We start from the raw sequence: 24,020 nt of genomic DNA on the forward strand, positions 1-24,020 counted from the left end.
CCTGTTTGTGTCGAAGCCCTTGGACCTCTGAATTCTTCCCGTGGCGTTAATTACATTAGGCTGCTTGACGGTTTAACCAAGGCTGAAATCCAATCTTATCTCTCTGATCAGTGTGCCATTTCCATCCATCGGGTTATAAAAATGGCAGATTCCTCCCTAATGCCCACCCGCACTATTTTTCTCACCTTTCCTATAGTGGTGCTTCTGTCCAAGATCAAATCAGGCTACGAAATTCTAACAGTCAGACCGTACATTTAGAACCTTACGTGCTGCTACCAGTGTCGTCGTTTCAACCACCCTAGAACGTAATGTCGACACCCAGCCAAATGTGTAATCTGTTGTAGGGATGTGCATGATGATAATTGTCTGCCTCCTTCTCTCCACTGTATCAAGTGCAATGGCGGCCATGCCGCCATCTCTCGGTATTTTCCTGTTTTCTTTGATGCGTGAGCTGCCCAAGAGATCTGGGTAAGGGAAAAAGTACCTTACCCAGTCACTCGGAAGTTGTTGGCTAGTCGCAAATACTGTGTTCTCCAGTCTGGTACCTATAGTTCTGTTTTAGCACGTCTACATTCATGAAGGACCTGCTCACACAGACATGCGACCTCAAATTCAGCTCTGAGGTTGTGAAATAGCCTAGCGTCACGGTAGCATCGCCATCCCCCCGTCCAGATGCGCAACAAGACATCAAACTCTCAGCTCAAAGGGCGAAGCCACCAGCTACACAACCAGTAGGCCAGAAAGGGCAGGAGTAGTATTCCTGTGAAGACTTCCTACATCCATCCAGCCAAACAACACCCAACTGTTCCTATACTAAACAGAAAGGCTCGAAGTAGTCCACCAAGGGCAAACGATCTTCTCCTCCGCCAACTCGGCGATCCTCTTAGACAGTATTGCTATGCGACAACTTAGCCCGGCTGGCCTGAGTGTCGCCAGGGCGCACCACCAACCGTTTTTCTGCGTTGGACTCCATAGACCGAGAGCACAAGCCAGCCAGTGCTTCTGTGCACCCCATGGAGCAGGATCTTCCTGCATTTGTGCCCTGAAGCAGTGACTCTTCGCAGGCTGACACTCGGCAGCCACCGAGGTGACACTCCGTCTCGTCCACATTGTGACTATCCTCCACTCGAACGTTCACAGCCTTCGGTCCCACAAAGAGGATTTATGGCAGCTTTTAGCATTGCAGCATCCCCTTGTACGCTGCCTTTAGCAAACGAAATCGCACTCTCTCGACAACTTTAAGCTTTGATATTCCTTTCTGGGTCGTTTTGAAATTGCCCCTGGGGTCGGCATTCCATCTCATTGGGGTGTCATGCTGCTCATAGGGTATGACATTCATAGTCAACCCATCTTCCTGATTACCCATCTTCAAGCTGTTGCAATTCCCCTTTATCTTCCTCACCTGACTTTTTCCCCTTGTACCGTTTACATTCCTTAGGCATTTGATGTCACCAGGGCAGACTTCCGTGAGGTTATTGGGCAGCTAACTCCTACATTTCTGCTACTCGGCGACTTTAATGAACACCATCCCCTTTGTGGTTCTCCCAGAACCTGTCGGAGAGGTTTCCTCTTGACTGACCTCCTTAATCAACTCGACCTCTCTTCTGCCTTAACAGTGAAGCACCCACATTCCTGTCTGACTCCTCCCACACACATTCCCATATGGACCTATACTTCTGAACTTCCCAGCTCTCCCATCGTCTTGTGTGGTCCATTCTTTGTGACACCTACTTGAGCGTCCATTTCCCATGTGCTATCAGTTTGCTGATATCTACCTGACCTATGTGCACACCCAATTGGCACCTTACTAAGCCTGACTGGCGGCTTTACTCCTCCCTGGCGACCTTCAAAGAACAGTATTTCCCCAGCTGTGATGACCAGGTGCAATATCTCACAAATGTTAACCTTACTGGTGCAGAACATTCCAGTCCTCGCAATTACTCTTTACCACGTCGTGTCCCAGTCACTCAGTGGACTGAGGCATGCCGCGACGCAATTCGCGCACGGAGATGTTCTCTCCGCGTTTTTACTGCCATCCTATGATGACAAATTGCATACATTAAAAGCAGATGCGTGCAGTGTATCGTCGCGTTCTTCGGGAAAGCAAAAAAACTAGATGGATTGCATTCACTAGTTCTTTTAACAGTTCCACCTCTTCCTCTGTCATGTGGACCAACTTCAAACGACTGTCTGGGACCAAGATCCATTTTCAAAGTTCTGGCTTCAAAGTAGCAGATGATATCATCGTGGACACTATTGCTATCTCAAATACTTTGGGTCACCATTTTGCTGACCTGTTGAGTTCTTCCCACTATCACTTTGCCTTCCTCCACCAGAAATGAGCGAAGGAGGCTCTGGCGATACCTCTCTCTTCTCAGAATAGTGAGTGCGACAATGCCGCCTTTACTACAAGGGAGGTAGATCGTGCTCTCAGCTCATCCCGATCCTCCACCCCAGGGCCAGATGTGCAAATCCAGATCTTGCAGCACCTCTCTCTTGTGGGCAGGCATTTCCTACTTAACATGTACAACCGCATCTGGGCAGAGGGCACATTTCCTGGGCATTGCCATTAAGCCACTGTCACCCTCACACCCAAGCCCAGTAAGGATAAAAACCTTCCTTCTAGCTTACGCCCCATTTCTCCCACCGACAGTATTTGCAAGGTGACGTATGAATCACGCCCGGCTCGAGTGTCATTATTTACTAACGACTGCACAGTGTGGATTTAGTGTGTGCTGTAGTGCAGTTGACTATCTCGTTAGTTTTTCCACCCGTGTCATGAATGGTTTTTTGCGCAAATCCCAGACTTTGGGCGTGTTTTTCGATTTGGTGAAGGCTAAAACACCTGCTGGAGAACTCTTTACATGTGGCGCTTATACGGCTGCCTGCCCCGTTTCCTACAGGAATTTTGAGAAGGCAGGGTTCTTAAGGTGCATGTGGGTTCTGCCTTGTAGAACACCTTTATCCAGGAAGACGGTGTGCCTCAGGGTTCTCTCCTGAGCATCAGCCTATTAGCTATCGCCATTTACCCTATAATGGCATGTCTCGATGGTCTGTACTCCTGGAGTACCGACAATGGTTTTCGTTTTTCTACTGACAAACCCATCGGTATGAATTTCTGGCGGCGCAAATGGTTTCTCCTTCCTTCGGTTCGTTGAAACTACGAAATTCGTGATGCTCATGCTCGCTAGGAAACTCTCGGCCCTCTCATGTGTCTTACTTGGCAGCCCGTGTTACGTGGTTCCTCAATGTCCTACGTGTCCTCAATGGTACCTCATGCATCTACATCTACATCTACATTGATACTCCGCAAGCCACCCAACGGTGTGTGGCGGAGGGCACTTTACGTGCCACTGTCATTACCTCCCTTTCCTGTTCCAGTCGCGTATGGTTCGCGGGAAGAACGACTGTCTGAAAGCCTCCGTGCGCGCTCTAATCTCTCTAATTTTACATTCGTGATCTCCTCGGGAAGTATAAGTAGGGGGAAGCAATATATTCGATACCTCATCCAGAAACGCACCCTCTCGAAACCTGGCGAGCAAGCTACACCGCGATGCAGAGCGCCTCTCTTGCAGAGTCTGCCACTTGAGTTTATTAAACATCTCCGTAACGCTATCACGGTTACCAAATAACCCAGTGACGAAACGCGCCGCTCTTCTTTGGATCTTCTCTATCTCCTCCGTCAACCCGACCTGGTACGGATCCCACACTGATGAGCAATACTCAAGTATAGGTCGAACGAGTGTTTTGTAAGCCACCTCCTTTGTTGATGGACTACATTTTCTAAGCACTCTCCCAATGAATCTCAACCTGGTACCCGCCTTACCAACAATTAATTTTATATGATCATTCCACTTCAAATCGTTCCGTACGCATACTCCCAGATATTTTACAGAAGTAACTGCTACCAGTGTTTGTTCCGCTATCATATAATCATACAATAAAGGATCCTTCTTTCTATGTATTCGCAATACATTACATTTGTCTATGTTAAGGGTCAGTTGCCACTCCCTGCACCAAGTGCCTATCCGCTGCAGATCTTCCTGTATTTCGCTACAATTTTCTAATGCAGCAACTTCTCTGTATACCACAGCATCATCCGCGAAAAGCCGCATGGAACTTCCGACACTATCTACTAAGTCATTTATATATATTGCGAAAAGCAATGGTCCCATAACACTCCCCTGTGGCACGCCAGAGGTTACTTTAACGTCTGTAGACGTCTCTCCATTGATAACAACATGCTGTGTTCTGTTTGCTAAAAACTCTTCAATCCAGCCACACAGCTGGTCTGATATTCCGTAGGCTCTTACTTTGTTTATCAGGCGACAGTGCGGAACTGTATCGAACGCCTTCCGGAAGTCAAGAAAAATATCATCTACCTGGGAGCCTGTATCTAGTATTTTCTGGGTCTCATGAACAAATAAGGCGAGTTGGGTCTCACACGATCGCTGTTTCCGGAATCCATGTTGATTCCTACATAGTAGATTCTGGGTTTCCAGAAATGACATGATACGCGAGCAAAAAACATGTTCTAAAATTCTACAAGAAATCGACGTAAGAGATATAGGTCTATAGTTTTGCGCATCTGCTCGACGACCCTTCTTGAAGACTGGGACTATCTGTGCTCTTTTCCAGTCATTTGGAACCCTCCGTTCCTCTAGAGACTTGCGGTACACGGCTGTTAGAAGGGGGGCAAGTTCTTTCGCGTACTCTGTGTAGAATCGAATTGGTATCCCGTCAGGTCCAGTGGACTTTCCTCTATTGAGTGATTCCAGTTGCTTTTCTATTCCTTGGACACTTATTTCGATGTCAGCCATTTTTTCGTTTGTGCGAGGATTTAGAGAAGGAACTGCAGTGCGGTCTTCCTTTGTGAAACAGCTTTGGAAAAAGGTGTTTAGTGCCGTGCTGATCGAACCTCCGTTTGTACCGATCCATTTTACATCCGAAACTAGACTGTGGGTGCTTTGTTTATGCATCTGCACGTCCAGCCTCTTACGCCATATGGACACATGCACCATCATGTTATCCATTTGCCCACTGGCGCCTTTTACACTACCCCAATTGAGAGCCTATATGCTGAAGCTGCTGAACTACCACTGTCCTACCGCCATGACTTTCTCCTCAGGCGTGCTGTTTGTCTGCTGTGCGTGGCCACCCATCCTATGCCTCCTCGTTCGATGCTTACTTCGATCGCCAGTACGGGGCACATACCGCTTCTCTGTTACCTCCTGGAGTCCGTTTTCGGCGCTTGCTTCGGCAGCTTAATTTCAAACTACCTGCAACTTCCCGAGTGGGTGCGAATGCTTCACCAATTTCGCTTCGTGAAGTGGCCCTCGTTAACCTTGGCCTTCATTGACTTCGTAAGGACACTACTCCAGCCTTACTCTATAGCCTTCAGTTTCGTTAGTTTTGCACGGAATTTCGCGATAGTACATTTGTGTGCACTGATGGCTCTCAGACTGACTGTAGGGTCAGATGTGCCTTCATTGGCACTCACGTCTTTAGTTGTCGGTTTCCGACACACTGCTCAGTATTTACAGCTGAGCTCTTCGCCTTGTATCAGGCCACACAGCACATCTGGCGTCACAGACTATTAAATTGTCGTGCTCAGACTCACTCAGCGCCCTTCAAAGTCTCTGTGCGTTTTACACCGCCCATCCCTTAGTGCAACGGGTTCAGGAAAACTGTTACTTGATCACTCCTGTTGGAGCCACTGGGAAGTTTATGCGGATTCCTGGTAATGTCGGTCTGCCAGGAAACAAGGCTGCTGACGCTGCTGCCAAGGCTGCAGTCCTCTTATCTCATGCCGCTAGTTTCTATATTCCCTCCAGTGATCACTGTGTTGCTGTCCGTCAGGAGGTGGTGTCCCTTCGGCATCGCCATTGGCCCTTCCTTGAGGGAATAAGCTCAAGATTATTAAGCTTCTCCCAGTGGCATGGACGACCTCCTCTCGGCTCTCCCGGCTGGAGGAAGTCATTTTAACTTGGTTGCGTATTGGGCACTGTCTTTTTAGCCACCGTCATTTGATAAGTGGCGCTCCCCTACTACTTTCTACTCTGCGCCCACATTTTAAACTGTCCGCTTCTTCCTGGCTGAGATTCCATTTCTTAACAGTTTATGATCCCACTTGCCGTCTGATTTATGGACCGTTTTAGCAATTGACGCGTGGGCTGCCGACCGCGATTTACTTTCTGTCCGTGAAGGGCATTTAATTTTTAGTTTTGGACCTCCGTTTCTGTATGGTGTCTTTAGTAGCTCTTTCTCCACGTCCCTGTTTTTCACTGTCTTCTATTATGTCAATTGGGAATGACGTTTAGTCATTTTTAACACCTCTCTGTCTTCGTGCCCAATAGTTTTGCCGTGTGCGCATATGACCCCGGTTGTTTCTGCGCCAAAAAAAAAAGAAAAAAAAAACTGTCCGCATTCTATGTGAGCATCTCCTCTGACGAGCAGTTTGTCACTGTGAATGGCCACTGCTAGACTGTGGCTGAGAGGCAGCTGGACCGCCCAGTTTGAGTTGGCTGCCTGACCTGATGTGCTAGGCTTAGACTGTTTCGAGGTCTGCGCTGTCACTGTTCGGGCCTCATCTACACCTGCTTCTGTCCCAACGCCTGCTCCCACTCCAGTTCTACGCACGCCTTCTGTCGCCCCCCAGTGCACCTGCACAGTTTTTTCACCTTTTGTGCTACTCTCCCCAACCCTTCCCCCCCTTCCCCACCCAACCGTCCTGTCACAACAATATATATGCTTCCTCCCACAGGCAGCACTGCAGCATCCTACCCCACCCTTTCCTCATACTGCCCTCCATCCCCATGACACATTTCTTATGTACAGCCACATCAGCTGAGATAGCTGTTCTCCACGTTTAGGCCTTACTACCCTTCTGTGTGTGTGCATGGTTTTTCTCTTTCATCATTTTATGGAGGATTAAGCTCTGTAGCTAAAAAAACCCTGTGTTCCTACAATGTGCTTGGTTGATGCCCAACATCTCTTCCATGTGGTGAGTTGTAATCCATCCTATTTCATATTGTTGCCCCATCCGAGATTTTATATGGTGTAAATCACACATTTTGACATTCTCAGCACCCTTGCATCAACACACCCTAACAGAATCTCAAAATATGTATCAAAGTAAATAATATTGTTTGATTGGAGAGTAATTCTGCTTCACCTACACTGTCCACATATTCTCGTAACTGTAGATTGCATGCACTGTTCGACTAGTGCTGCTCGATGAATGTCATCTCACAGCACGATGGTGGAATGTAGTGTATCACAGGTAGTGGGATCTTGGCTTGGCCACACACGTTATGAGGACGGTGAAAACCTCTATAAATAGCGCCTCAGTCTTGAGGTGGGCTGTGTGCCAAAGAGATGCACGGCTGTGGAGACTGAATAGTCGTTAGCAGGCAACCTCTGAGGGACCTGCTGCGCCTCAGTTGTATAAAGTCTACCTAGGCACACAGGACTGTATCTAGAGACTTTTATTTAACTAGTTGTTCCTGGGACCGAGATGGAGCCTTCCAATTTTTCTCTTCCTCCTCCACTGGAATGGATGGACCACTCGTAGGTACCAACTCCCAGTCTAATAACAGGGCTCAGCCAGCAAGTCCAGCAGGCTCTGTTAACAGTGACAGAATGCATGCTGGTTGTCTGAATGTGTTTGTAATAGTTAAATGCAAAGAGTAGCTTTGATAAAGTTCCACTATTCTGTGTATAAAGAGGTTTTGTGTGTTTTGCTGGAACTTAAAATCTGTCAAACGCTAGCCAAATGGGACGCTGTTGGTAGAAACGTCTAGTTTCCAACAAGTGAACGACACCCAGCTCAATGCCCTGTAGAGTATGCAATAGAAAATGAACTGCACAGTGGGTGAGGCCAGGAAGGTATTGTTGGTGTGATAAACCTAATTGAATGGGTGGGTGGTGATACAGTGCAATCAGACTCATTTACACTATCAACAACACGAAACTTCCAGAGCATGTTAAGGCAGTATTCCTTAGTCTAGATGTGTGGATTTTTTTCCCCATGAACACAATGCGCCGTTTTAAATACCTGCACTTGGAACCAACTACTGTTCCTGAAAGGGAGACGCCACTTGGGGCAAATACTGTAAGACTACCGTTGAAGGAGTCGGTTGTTCATCTCTTCGGAAGTTTGTAAATTGCTCCACGGATCTCCTGGTCTGGAGTATGGATTGCAGTGTCTTCCTTGAAGAAAGGAAGATGCAGAAGATAAAAACATCAAAGTGCCTCCCATATGGTGAAGCCAAAAAGATCTATAAGGCTATGCAGCTGCCTCCTTTACTTCAGTTCTCAACATCCAATCCGGAAAACCGATGTTGCTACATGAGTGAAGATCCCTATAGCTAATACTACTACTACCAGTTGTGTTTTTCAATGCACTTGAGTGCTGGAGATACTTCGTAGCCCATACATCCTCTCAGAACGCCATACAAGGCAGCAGTTGCCAATGTTGCAGAGCTCCCTGCACCTCCAAAGGTTTGAAATGGTCCACCATCCAGCACTGCCTCTACCACCTTGGTTGTGGCTCCGAAACCTCCCCAAGAAAAACAAAAATAGACGTCAAAGAACTGGCTGCTGATGTCGTCTAGACTAATGAGGAGCAAGGAGAGGATGTTGTTTGGCGGCTGGTATACTCTTGCAATAACACAAACTGTACACACAGATTAAGGGGCTCCGGAACGCCCTATACTTGCAATGTTAAAATAACGCTTATAAATTACATCTTTCCTCACAAAGTATTTGAGGTAGGAAGTTGAACTTTTTACAGATTATTTATTGGAGTATGGGCTACAACTTAACACAGGGATTTTACAAAATTTTAGTTCAGTTATTAAAGATGATTTTTTTTAATGTAATGAAAATTCACAACATTTATTATTTATATATTCAAAAATATACAGTTTTTTGGAAAAAGGCTGTGTTAAATTATGCAGAAGGTACTGTGTAACATTTACTGAAAGTTTGAAACAAGTATGTTTGGAAGATCCTTAGAAAACATGTAATTAGTATGAGAAAATAAAAGTTTTGGGAATCGAGCGACAAAGATTGGATTAACTTTTTAGTGTATTCCAGGTCCATAGGGTGGATTATCTTCATCCTCTGCAAACTCCTCCTCCAGCTTCCTCTTGTTTCTCCTCCTGTTTACTCTTGCTTGTATTTCTAGACTCTTTACAGCCCTGTCTGCAGCCTGAAGGCGTTCCTTGTCTAAAGCAAGCATCGCTCGTACCATGTTAGAACCTATCTTCATTCCCATATTTCTAAATACCTTGCACCTTACAATGTTGCCATCATTGAAAGTCGCAACAGCATCATACACACCAAAGTGAAGTGTTTCTATTCCAACAAATACAGTCTTGGGGATTCTCGACCATATAACACTATTTACACTTTCATTGGGGTTTTGAGTTTTTCCGTAAATACACTTTTTCAACAGTTCAGGTGCTGCTAAGTCTCTGAAAATAGGTTTTATCACCTCCATTATTGCATGAGGCAGACTATGCTTATGAGTGTATACTTAACCAGTTAGCAATCCTTTGTTATATTTACACCAACTGTCTTCTTCTTTGAGACACAAGCTATGTTGGGGATTTTCATCCGTTGAAGAAGTATGAAAAAAAGAGCCCAAACAGCCTTTTTCATTTCGTCGACGCTTTGTGTATTTTGCCTAATAGCCATTCCATAATAGTTCTGTATTTTGTCAATTACACTGTCAGTTAACCTTCCCTTCCCATCCAACCCTTTACCATCACTAAGTTTTTGTTTTTTGTACGAAGCTTTCAGTCGCCGAAGTCTTGTTCCCATTCGCTTCTGTATGTGTCCAATACACTCACATTTCTGCACTACAACATCATCACCTTGAACATGTTTGAAACTTTTAGAATCACCGTCACCAAGGTAATTAACATATCGCACTTTATCACACGCCTCAGAACGCTGGAATATACTGGCAACACCAGCCACTTCCATTCCTCCACTACAGCCACTATAGTTAGCTTTGCAATTATTTTCATGTGTACCTTTATATTTTTGTGGACATCTACAATACTTTGATATTACTACTACATCTAAAACTTTCCTTGTATACATACTGGTGGCAGATACTACACCATGAAGAGATGTGTGTCCTCGTTTATGCCAGGTACCATCGAACGCTGCAGTCAAATCTCTGTTACCATTATTTTCCATTACTGCCTCTTCCACAGCGTTCTTCATAGATTCTATACAGACATCTTTTACTTTAGACCCTATTAATTTATTATAGGTCGTAAACTTGGTTGGGGGATTTGGAAGATTCATGATGCCACAGAAAATTGCACCTGCAGTAGCACACTTACCAACTGAACGCAAGGAATAAACAAATCTAATGTTGTGTTCGTAGATTTTGCTACCATTTTCTTCAGTTGCAGTTACTGCAACACTGTTCCAAAAGGTGGTCATGTATGAAAACTTATCACATTTCAGTTGTATTTCACTAGCAAGTCCTACGTGCTTTATTATGGAGAGTTCCAGACCAACTTCACTACAATGAATACATCTTACACAGTTTGAAAAAATTCCTTTGAGAACGGACATATCAAATATTTCATTCACATCCGATTCGCCCATAAAACATTCATAGTTTTCACTCATTGAACCAAGCTTCTTCTGTGAAGTATTTTCTTTCCCACTTTGAATGCTATGGGCAGGTGTACTTGAGAGGTTAGGTTCACTCACTTGGTTATCGTCTTTATTGTTTACAGTAATAACACATACCTTTGGCTTTCCAACATTTCTCCTTTTCTTAAAAGCCTTCAGAGGATTTCTAATAACTTTACTTTTACTCATTATTATACTTCAACAAAACAGAGACTCAAGAAACAGAATTAATTACGAATATTTTCGAGATAACGACAGAGTAAATAAACATGAAACAATCGACAATCACACCAGCAATATATATTGAACCATCACAGGTTAGCCACAACACATACTTTATCTCACATCACTAAAATGTACCTGATGAACACGGACGTTAATAACACCACCATTTGACAGCAGTTTAACAGCGCCACAGTGGGTCACGCCCATGTAGAACACATTTAAAAAAAAATTTTAAAATAGTTGTAGTCTTCGGAATTGAATAAATTATATATCTATTAAAAGGTAATAGTCTGCAGATTCAGAAAACGCAAAAAAGTAAAAACTGAACTTTTCATGATTTTGAGCCTTTCCGGAGCCCCTTAAGTGGGTTCTTCCTTAATAAGAATGGAAAGTTTACTTAACTCAATAGGTATTGGTTGTGGTACAAGCTCTTCAGTATAGTCCTCAGCCTCACTGCTGAAGAAGTAAAGTGTCTCCTATGTTCACAATTACGGTTGCAATGTGCTGCCTGGGTCTGTTCTAGTGGCGGAGCTAAGTGCTACTGTGACTTCTGCAGGGCTGTGACATCATCTGGAGACATTTTTCAGACAATGGCTGAGCAATTTGCGCTGACTAGGGCCACTGTCAGCTGGGATACAACATTCTGTCGTTACCGCTACTCCACGGAAAACGTCGAGTTGGACACAAGGTCTGACAATTAGGAGGTCTAAAACTGCTTACTTTGCGTGCGAGAGTTGGACTCTGCACTGTCAGCAGCTTATGATACCGTGTCCAGTCACGACGAAACCCGTACAGCATGCTGCAAAACTTGCAACCAGCGTCAAAGGAAGTCCTCCGAAGTGGTCTAATTTGATAAGGCAGACAAGCAACTTTCCCAGCAAATGGAAGGAGGGAATTTTGGTGCCTCTTCTCAAACCGGGAAAGTACCAAACGTTTCCCAGTGGTTACTGGAGCGTCGCCTTAACGAGCTGCACAGGCAAGACCTTGGAGCGAATGGTTAACGGTGGTCTGGTCTGGGTGTTAGATACAAGGCAGCTCGTAAGTCGCTCTCAGTGAGGATTCAGGAGATAGCTATCCACTGTCGGCAACGAGACCCTGCAAGAGGCCGCTATACAGCAGGGTTTCCTGTGCAAATAGCCTCGTTCTTTATCAGTAGGATATACGACACGACTTGGAGACACCATATTGTAAGGCAGCCCTACCAATGGGGCTTCTGTGGTGATCTCCCTTTCTTTATGCGGTCATTTTTATTAAAGCGACTTTTTTTTCAGTTCCAAGTCGGTGACATGTTGTCGAATAGTTTCGAGCAGGAGGATGTCGCTCAAGGCAGTGTTGTAATTGCTACTATCTTCGCCATATCCATAAGCAGTATCATATGTGTGGTAAAGAGTGCCATACAGTGTTCGTTATTTGTGAATGATTTTGCAGTGTTCTGTTCCTCCTTCGGTATTGCAACAGCGACTCGTCAGTTGCAAGTGAAAGTAGAAAAGCTTAGGAGCGGGTTGCAAACACCGCCTTTACATTTTCTGCAGAGAATAGTGTGTGTGTGTGTGTGTGTGTGTGTGTGTGTGTGTGTGTGTGTTCATGTCGTATTTTTAATTTACTTGAACTGCATATGTGGAACACCATTCTCGTTTTTAAAGCCTGTGCAGTTTCTATGCCTCATTTTCGACTCCACACTATTGTGGTTACCACACCTGAAGGCAAGTTCCCAGAAGACACTAAACATTTTAAAGTTTCTTAGCCACAGGTTTTGGGGAGCGTGTGAGATATGTCTGCTCCAGTTTTACAGGCCTGACTGGACTTTCGGTGCACAGTTTACAGGTCAGCGAGGCGTTTGTACCTGAAAATCGGTGACAATCTCCACTATGAGGGGTTCCGGCTGGCTACAGGCAGTTAAAGGACAAGAGCCACACCCATTCTGTGCTGATGAGATGCTGGGGAACTACCACTTACCATCTGGCGGCAACTTCTCGCACTCCATTAGCAGTGAGGGTTCCTTGCTACACCCACTTCCCATGCATACTGTACCAATACTGTCTGGCTATGAAACGCCTCCTTACTAATCGTATGTGGGCAGCGAGGCCATTTGGGATCTGTTGAAAATGTTCGTTGCAGTCTCTCGGTGTGGGGTTCATGGATTCCCATACGGGTGTTGATAAAGTCTCTGACCACAGACACATGCGTGGTGGTCCAAATCCACCAAAACACCTCGATTTTTCGTTACTTTGCTGTGAGAACTGTCATCCTAAAGGAAGAACCAATTTGTTGTTTTCTTCATCAGAATGGCTTGGAAATAACTTAGTTGCTCATCGGCTGGTTTCACCTCTTAAGCCTCTAAATACCTTTCATTATAACTGAAGTATCCGTTTAATCAAAGCGTCGGTGTAGCATCACAGAGCCATTCCTAGCGTACGCTGCCCCTCATAAGCGATCTCCCTGAGGGCCTCTCGAGGTTTGTCGTGTTGAGGAGCTGCACACCGTTTACATACAGACAGTTAACGGTATGCTTCTGTGTGTTCCGCCAATCCGTTCTGTGTAAGATATTTTGACAACCGACCAGATCATTTTCTTAGGGTTGAGTCTGGGTGGCGAGGACATGAGACGACTAAACTCGTGGCACTGAGAGGGGACGATCATATCTGTCGTCGAAATATTGTGCACGAATTGGAAATGACTCATCTGAACACGCGGAAGTGCACTGTCGATGGCTTGTGTGGAGGAAACCTGACAAATCGAGCAGAAGATTAATTCACATAAATGGATGACACTGGAAGGCTCGAAACATATGCTGTTTACATCTTTGATTACTGTAAAGGGGCAATTTTGTGGGCTGGAGTAAGCAAGCCACGCTAGTGTATAAGCAAGCTGCAAACGTCTGCGCAGTCCAAAAATACATTTATGGTGTTTATTCGGAGGCTTGACAAGAGAACACGAGGATGAAAATGAAAGTGCTTGGTTACTTATAGTGAAGCAGTTCTTGGTCGAGAGCGGGAGTCATATACATGGTTCCCTTCTGTCATGTTCAGCATCTGTCTTAGATTTAGATTCAAATGGGAACCTTCCCTTGTAAGCTTGCGCGGTGGTGTGTGGTGATAACCACTTCTAAGATTTGCTAATCCATTCAGAGAATGACTTTTCGTATGTCTGACGTCAATTAAATTTCCACACGCAACAACAGTTTTGTACATAATCTCACGTGTGGTGAAAAGAACGAGTACGGGATGCTACAAACATTAGTAACAGACGGTTAACGAAGGTCTTAGCATGTGCAATAGGTTCCTAGGTATGAGAGTGGCACAAAGGCTTCGTAAGTAAAAGAGCCCAGTACATTGTTCTCTACAGCGAGTGTTCATCAGAGACAAGGTTAATGTCAGCAGTGCCCCAGGAAAGTAAGATAGGGCTGCTGTTGTTGTCTATACACACAAATGATATGGCAGACAGTGAGCAGCAATGTGCTGTTTGCTGCTGGTGCTTTGGAGTATGGGAGGATGTTGAGGATGACAGTATGATGATAGATGATGACTTGGCCAAAATTTCTAGTTGGTATGATGTATGGCAGTTGGGTCTAAAGTAGAGAAGTGTACATTAATGCAGATGAGTATGAAGAAAAACTCATAATGTTAAGATACAGTGTGAGTAGTGCTCTGCTTCACACAGTCACGTCATTTAAATATCTCTGCATAATGTTGCAAAGTTACATGAAATGGAGTGAGCATGTCAGGATTGTGGCAGGGAAAGCAAATGGTCAATTTTGGTTTATTGGGAAAAGTTTTGGGAAAGTGTGGTTCATCTGTAAATGAGACGACATATGGGGCACTGAGGCAACCTGCTCTTGAATACTGTTAGTGTCTGCGATCTGCACCAGGTTAGATTAAAGGAAGATATCAAAGCAATTCAGAAGCAGTTTACTCATTTGTTGCTGGTAGGTTCGAACAACACAAGAATTTTAGAGATTCTTTGGGAACTCAAACAGGAATCAGTGGAGAGAAGGCAATGTTCTTTTCGGGAAACTCGTGAGGAAATGTAAGTAACTGGAATTTGAAGCTGACTGAAGAACGATTCTAGTCCCACCAAATATACATGTTGCATAAGAATCACACAGTTAACACAGATGAAATTCGGGCTCATATGCAAGCAAATTGTCATTTTCATCTCCCTCTGTTTACAAGTGAAACGGCAAAGGAAATGACAAGAAGTGATACAGGATACCCTCCGCCATGCACTATACAGTGGCGTTATTGTGTGTGTGTGTGTGTGTGTGTGTGTGTGTGTGTGTGTGTAGTTTGTCGGTAAGGAGACAATTTCTTGCCTTGACGGAAAAAGTATATTTTTGATGTAAATGTACCAAATGTCACCATCCCTCTTAGGTCCATATACTTTGTAAAACATTTTTTCTAGTGAGGAGATTTCATTCCCGAAGTCCAGCTGAAAGATTTCCAACCCTTCCTTGGTGGGAATAGCAATGTTATTGTTCTAAAGGACAACAGCCAGGGGATGCATTACCCTGGTGGTCATAAAATGCTACAGAGGCCATTAGAGATTGTATGTGGGCTCTCCAATGCTCTAAGCAGCACTCGGCAACAAAGCACCTTATCGCCTGTAAGCAGCTTCATGTTCGGGCCTGCCTCCTAAGAAAACAATGGAAATAAGTATGCTGGAAATGGGATCTTTAAACCATCAGACTATGTACCTGTCCTTTCAGGTTTGGGATAAGATCAGAGATCTCTATGGATACTAGACACCTACAGATGTGCCTCGTATTACCTTGAATGGCACAGTCTACACTGATCCAGATGACATTGCTGAACATTCTGCTCTTCTTTAAGCCCGGACATCTGCATCTGAGAATTATCAACCTGCCATTTGTGTCCCAAAAGATTGGATGGAGCAAAAGCAATTATTTTTCACTACACACCACTGGAGCCATGTAATGCTCCATTCAGTAAGTGGGAATTTGTCGCCATCTTAGTCCACTGCCCTGATACAGCCCTAACACCAGACCACATCCACATCCAAATCCAAGTGATTAAACATCTATCAGGGTACTGTTGGTGTCACAGCTTTACCATCTTTAACAGCATCAGGAGTTAGGGCAAGTTCATATCACAATGGCAAGATTGTATATTTGTCCCAGTACTGAAACTGCGTAAACACCTTTTAGAGCTGGACCATTATAGCCCAATTAGTATCACCCATGCTCTCTGTAATTCTCATGAATGCAGAGTGAGCCAGAGGTTGTGTTGGCTCTTTGGGTCTCAGGATTTTCTTGCTCTATCCCAGAGTGGAAGCAAATTTTGTGTGGAAGTTGATGAATTCTTATGCCAGATAGCTACCACTGCAGCAAAATGAGGGACATCAAGCAATGAAGTGGATCAAAAATCCAAGCAAAGAACAGTAGAGTACCAACAGCTCATGTGCCACCAAAGGATGTAAGACAAGACCACGTATGTCACTTGGAAGTAAGGCAGAGATACAAATTTCCTGAATATAATGAATTTATGTGGGTTCATTGGGAAAAGTATGTAGTCCCATTGTGCAGTAACTAAAATGAAGTGCTTTAACACTAGAACCACTGATATTTGGACATAACTAGAAACACAGCTGAGTCACTAATGACCTGCGATCTTTTCCTTTATTTCCCCTATGTCAATGGGTTATTGTTACTGCCAATGAATCTATTGTTAGAAGCACTACGATATTAATAATGAAATATTTACGCAAATGAAGTGTTTACACAAATAAAAATTTTTTAAAACTTACATGTATATGCTGAGTGTTTGTACTGGCTACTGGTACATAATGAACACACATAATAGTCTTTTGATGCACATTTGTTGCACACTGTTTTCTTGCAGATGTGACACTTTACAAATGACTTCTTTCCTTCACAGTTAGACTTTGCAAGGCAACGTGTTTCCTTTCTTTGTCTGTCAGGAATATCTTCAGGTCTGACAGGGACGCTAGTCTTTCTAGTCGCTGGGTACTTCTCTGCAAGCTCCTCCCCCAGCTGCAGGATGAAATCCCTGCGTTTCAATTTTTTATCAATTAGAGAATTGATCAATACCCACACATTTATCCCAGCCAAATCCAGCAAGTTGTAAAATGTGTGAAAAGGCCAACGTCTCGATGGTTCTTTGACAGAGTATTTGCGAGCCATTTGGTCGACCATGTCCACTCCATATTTAGAGCAGTTATAAAACGTAATGGTATCTGGCTTCTTTTTATACCATCCTCAATCGTCACATAAGGATGCATAGCGCTCAGAATCAGGACATTCTTGTTGCTCTTACAATGATGAACACTCAAGTGTGGTATCATCTTTTTTCAACAATACTGTGCTTTATAACTGTTCTCTTGCCTTCTTGATACAGACTGGTATTTCCCTGCACGATTGTTATATTGTGCCCACAAGACTCATAGAATTAGCTTTCAGTGTCTCAGAGAGCGCTAAGGAGGTGAAAAAATTGTCACATATGACTTTTATTCCTTTTTTGAGGTAAGGTTGCATTAATTTTTTTACAACAAAGCCATCAAGACGCTCATCACTCCGCCTAGTGTCATCCTTTCCTATATAAAGGATAGCATTCACAATATATTTTGAGTCTTTATCTACCGCCATCCAATACTTTTGCCCGTATTTACCTGTATTTGTCCAGTTTTGAGGCCATAAACTGCATGAATCTGCAACGGCACTTTGAAGGAAAAAGCTGTTCGTCGATTGTTATATATGGACCCGGTATGTAGCTAGACTGTCCATTTGCAATGAGCTCATTCCAGATTTCTGATACCAAAGCAAACTTGTCTTCTCTTAGTCGTTCTGATCTTGCGGATCTAATGTCAAATCTGAGATAATGCATTATATCTCTGAATCTGTCACGAGCCATTGTTGATTTCACGAAATTATTTCCCCACTTCACTGACCACAATGTGTCCAGTTCTAAGCTCTTAGCTCCAATAGCACCACGGACGTACAATATAGCTATAAAAGCTTCCAGTTCTTCAATTTTTATAGTCCACTCATCCGAGCTCAGTACATGAGGTGCTTCAGTTTCTGTACATTTTACAATATGTTTCAAAATTTTGTCCGTTACCATTAGATGCTGTGCACTCTAACAGGTCTGACTCATGTTTCGTTTTGCATGTGGAGATGGTCCTGTCCTATCTTTGAAAACATTCCGTTGTCAATATCTTCCAGCTGAACATTCACCTATTACTCCAACTTTCCAGGTTGTTCCATCGGGTGCTACAATATCGCTACCTGAAGGAAACTGAAGTAGTCCAGAACCCTGGCCAATTTGTTGTCCACACCAACGTTCAGGACATCCACTTCCTCGAGTTGACTTAGTCTTTGTGGTAGCTGTTCCTGTAATAGTAGTTATACATATTAGAATGTGATTTAATATTGAATATATTGTGTAATATTAGAACAATAAAACATCTTTATAAATGTAATATTTAACTTCTAAAAATTCAACAGGAAACAATGTATAAACATAAGTGTTGCAATTCAAATTACTGTCTACACAACATATACATAAACAAAAATTATTATAAAACAAACACATAAACAAGCATACCTTTCTCATCAGCATTCAGTACAACCTTCTCAGGAGTAACATCGTCTTCTGATGAAGAATCCGGAACTATTGGTGATGGTTCACCCTCAGATTCATTATCTAAAATCTCATTTAGAGCATTTACAATGTCCACTTCCGTGTGTAGAAATTTGGCCATAATATATTCGGTAAGTTACAAGCACTATCTACACAGACAGAATGCACTACTAAACCCATTTTCGTGGTACAAAACTCTGGATGCGCAATATCTGCATACAAGGTCAGACTTGCTTGGACCTCTCTCCCTCTCAACCCCTGCTGAAAACTGGAACGTCAGCCCGAAGTGAAGTAAAACCTATTTTTGCAATTGTTGAACAAACACACACTAACAATAGGCATGAAGCTACATGAAAAACGTAATTATTATAGCGACTGCACTGGGCGGGTCAGAACTGACAATTCCGCAGTTCTAGGTGAATCTTCATATTTCTCTTTTATGTTTTCACCATAAAATGTGAAATGAAGTATAATCACTAATTACATTTTTTCATAAAAAGTCACAGAAATGTAACACTCTAGGCAATAATACAAAAGAGTGACAAACAAAAGAATTATCAGTGACTCAGCCACGGATCTAGTGTTATGGCATTTCATATGAATTGGAAAAAACGGTTAGTCAAAAAAAAGCTGAAAAATTTAGGATTAATTATGTCTCGTATTTAAATAATTTTTCTTTATATATTCTCCTGAGACTTACGTATATTCTTTTATTTTTCCTCTCTTCTAATATCAGTTAAGAAGTGTGTGTGCATAAATAAGTGTGTTTGCATAAATATTCCTCAAACTACTCTAAAGTGTGTGGCAGAGGGTATTTTGGAAGGCACCATGTGTTAGGATTTTTCCTCATTGCAATTGAATATGGGCTGAGTGAATAACGGATGATTAACTGCCTTTATGTGTACAGTAAATAGCCTAATTCGGTCTTCAGACTTTCTAAGGGAGCTAAATGCATGAGGCTGAAGAATATTTCTAGATTCTTCACTAATACTGGTTCTTGTGTTCTCATAAGGTGACTTTCGTGGGATAATTTGTATCTGTTTTCTCAGGATAATTGCTCCCATCAGTAAAGCAAACCTGTGACCATCTGTGACACCCTTTTTGTATATGTTCAGTCAGTTGAACAAATGGTCTGATCCCTCACACTTTTAGCAATTACCTAAGTTTGGCCACACAGATGAATCTGAGTCATCCACCTGTTATGGACCCTGCAAAACTGTTCCATTTTGAATTCCTGAAAATTATTATTGTCTTAGTTTACTGTTCATAATTTTGAATCATTGATAATGTAGTGAAAGTATATGACATTTTTTTTTTCATTTTGTGAAATCTAGAGTTTTACCTATCTATACATCAAATCAAGTTAACAATCTTTGCCCCACTTTGAATTTTTTTTTCATATCTGATTGATTATTTCTGCAAATCTTTCCTGACAATAATTCATTATTGGTAAGTGCCATTTGTGAAAAGTCTGAGGTTGCTATTAGTACTGTTGGTCAGCTCATTAACATAAAATAAGAATGACTGGAGTTCCAGCACTGTCCTCTGGTCCATGTCAGAAGTTATTCTTACTTGGGTTGATGAGTCTCCATCCAAAATTTCATACTTAATTTATCTAGTGCATCACTTTATCAAATGATTGAATGTTCATACAGTTTTTTTTCTTTTTTTAAACTCATGGCCCTGAGTTCAGCAGACATTATTGTGGAAGCGCCTCCCTTCCAACAGGCTGGTAATAAATTTCTTGGTTTCTCTTTTAGTGCTTGACCCAGGTTTGCTTGAACCAACAGTGCTGACCTATGGAATGTGGTGACAGACACTTCCTATTTCCACATGTGTCAAGGGGTCTTAATTAACTCTCCCAACCAGTGTGAGTGGTGTTGACAAAATGGAAATGGGGTGAGAGGATAGAGGCAAGTGAAAGAAGAGACTTTGTATACTGTCCAAACACTGTCTTTGGTTGCTCCAGCACTAGTAAAAGATGTAGTTTTTACACATCTTCGTATTGTTTGACACTTTATCTCCATGGTAAAACGTCTTCTCCCGTGACCCTAACAAATAGTATGGTGAGAGGAGCCCTCTTCTATTCACATTACAGTGGCTTGCAGAACATATATGTAGACATATTGCAGTCTTTGTGATAGTGATTTACACTCAAATTTTGTTGATTTACATTTATTTAAGTGCTGAACTTTCTTTTCTTTCAGGAAAGGAAATCGGACAGTGATGGCGATTCATCAGTCACACCTAGAAAGCGAAGACGAAGTGATAATGCAGGTAAACTGTTTACATGCTACTGCAATGTCTCTGGTATGAGAATTCTGTGAAATGTGGTCTTTCATACTCAGCAAATGAGAAGTGATTCTCCATTACGTAAGTGGCACTTGTTACCCACTTGATAATTCATATTCCTGTCTCAGGAAAAAGCAAACAAAAATGTTGTTCATGGTTCATGTTGGTAATTTCTTTTAGAGCTGTCTGCCTTCCTGAAATCAGAGGTCATTAGAAGTGAAAATAAATTTCTGAATTTTCTAGAATGTAAGATCTTTCATGTTTGGCATTTATTCATTACTTCATTCACCTCAAGCCACCTGTGTTAGACTATATATTTGCTGGTGGTTACTTCACGCCATGCTGTTTGTGGACTGCCCATCTAATAACATTATCTACACTCTGCAAACTACTATACAGTTCATAACGAGGGGTACGCCTCACTGCCAGTTATTAGGGTTTCTTTCCCTGTTCCATTCGTGTATGGGGTGTTAGAAGAGTAATTGTTTTAATGTCTCCACGCAAGCTGTAATTAATCCAACCACCTCCTCAGAATTCCTGTGGAAGTGGTATATACGGGGCTATAACATGTTCTGAGTGGCATAATTTGGATCCAGTTCCTAATACTTTGTAAGCAGGCTTTCTTGGATAATTCATGTCCATCTTAAAGAGTGTGCTAGTTCATTTTTTAGCAGTTCTGTGGTACTCTCCCATGGATCGAACAAACCTGTGACCATTTGTGCCACCCTTCTCTGTATGTGTTCAGTATCACCTGTGGGTTCCTATTTGATATGGGTCCCATACACTTCAGCAGTATTTTAGGATGGATGATTTACAAGTAATCTCCTTTGTAGACTGACCAGATTTCCCTAGTATACTACCAATAAATTGAAGCCTGCTGTGAGCTTTACCCATGACAGAACTTCAACATATTTATATGATAATATTGTATTACTAAGGTTTTCGTTTTGTGAAGTGCACAGTTTTTAATTTCTCAACATTTAAAACAAGGTGCCATTCTTTGCACCAGTTTTAAATCTTACCAGGCTGTAACTGAACATTGATGTCACTTGTGTCACACTGTACTTCTTTACACTGAGGTGATGAAAGTTGTAGGGTAGCGATAAGCACATATAAAAATGGCAGTAGTTTTGCATATGCAAGGCACAAAAGGCTATTACATTGGTGGAGCTGTCATTTGTACTAAGGTCATTGGTTTGAAATGGTATCAAGCATGATTCTGGCAACATGATGGGAATTAAAAGACTTTGAACACGGGAGGGTAGTTAGAATTAGATGTATAGACACCCATTTGTGAAATTATTAAGGAATTAAATATTAAAATACCAAAAGTGTCAAGAGCATGCCAAAACATCAAATTTCAGGCATCCTCTCTCATCACAGACAATGCAGTGGCGAGTGGGCTTCACTCAACAACAGAGCAGTGGTGTTTGTGTAGAGTTGTCAGTACTAACAGACAAGCAATACTGCATGGAATAACCACATAAATCTATTTGGGATCTATGATAAATGCATCTGTTAAGACAGTGCCTTGAAATTTGTCATTATTGGACTACGCAAGCAGATGACTGACAAGAGTGACTTTGCTAACAGCATAGCAATGCCTGCAGCACCTCTCCTGCACTTGTGACTATGTCACTTGGACAGAGTATGACTGGAAAACTGTCCATAATTCTTTTGGTAAGATCACGTGGTAGGATTAGTGTGTGGCATGGACCCGACAAAGCCACGGACCCAAGTTGTCAACAAGGCAATGTGTAACCTGTTGGTGGCTCCATAATAGTGTGGACTCTGTCAACATGTAGTGGACTGGGTTCTGTGGTCCAACTGAACTGATCATGAACTGGAAATGGTTTTGTTTGGCTAGTTAGAGATTACTGGCAGCCATTCATGGACTTCATGTTTCCAAACAACGTAAGAATTATTATGGATGACACTGTGCCATGTCAGATCATTCTGGGCAATTTCAATGAAGAATTTTTCCACCCACATTGCCTGATGTGAACTCCACTGAACATTTATGGGACATAATCGAGAGGTCAGTTTGCTCACAAAATCCTGCGGCAGTAACACTTCTGCAGTTATGTATGGCTGTAGAAGCAGCATGGTGCAGTATTTCTGCAGGGGATTTCCAGTGACTCGTCGAATCCATGCCGTGCTGAGTTGCTGCACTGTGCCACACAAAAGGTGGTCTGACGCAACATTAGGAGGTATCCCGTGACTTTTGTCACCTCAGTGTATAGCTGAATCAGTCACCTGCAAAAAATGTTAGGTCACTAGTAATAATGTTTGCAAGGTAATTCATATAAGATCTGGACAGCAACATCCGCAATTAACTTCCCTGTGGCACACCCAAAGTTACCTCAACATCTGTTGATGACTCTTATCATGTCTTTCCATCAAAAACGTAGTCAATCCAGTCAAATTTTTTGCTTGATACTCCCTAACAATCACACTTTTGATAACAAGCGTAAATGTGGTATTAACAGAAATTCATTTTGGAAATAAAAAAATACTGCCGTTACTTCATTGCCTCCATTCAAAGCTTGCAGCATGTTGTTCAAATGAGCATTGCTATCACAATACATCTGGCTGGCATGGATATTATTCTGCTAGGGCTATCTCATTATGTCCGAGCTGAGAATATGTTTTAATGTTCTACAACAAATCAGTGTCATGGATGTAGGATGGTAGTTCTGTGGATCAATTCCTCTACCCTTCTTATAGACAGGTGTGACCTACACTCAGACTACTCAGTACTGTTTTCTCTTCCTGGTATCGATGATATTATTATAGTTAAAAGAGGGGCTAAATCAGCTGCAAATTCAGTATAGGACCGGCAATGGATACATTGGATCTGGAGCTTGGTTCAGTTTTTATAACTTCAGCTGTCTACGAACACCATTGAAACTAATAAGAGGGTGACTCAAATGAAAACCTTAAATATGTAATAACAAATTGAAATTTTGGGCCGTTATCCTGTAATTTGGTAAGTGTGCTACAAATAGCGTGCAGAATGGCCTGTAGGTGGCAGCATAGTGCAGATGCACACATATCATCGCAGTATGAGTATAAAGATGGCCGCCCCACTTGTGATTCGCACCAGGGAAGAACAGCATTCTTTTATTCGGTTTTTGCGTAGTGAAGGTGTGAAACCTACTGAAATTCATTGATGAATGGAGGTTCAGTAAGGGGATGCATGTTTGTCACAGCAGCAAGTCTTAG

The sequence above is a fragment of the Schistocerca piceifrons genome, chromosome 6, assembly GCF_021461385.2.
Source record: "Schistocerca piceifrons isolate TAMUIC-IGC-003096 chromosome 6, iqSchPice1.1, whole genome shotgun sequence".
NCBI lineage: Eukaryota > Metazoa > Arthropoda > Insecta > Orthoptera > Acrididae > Schistocerca > Schistocerca piceifrons.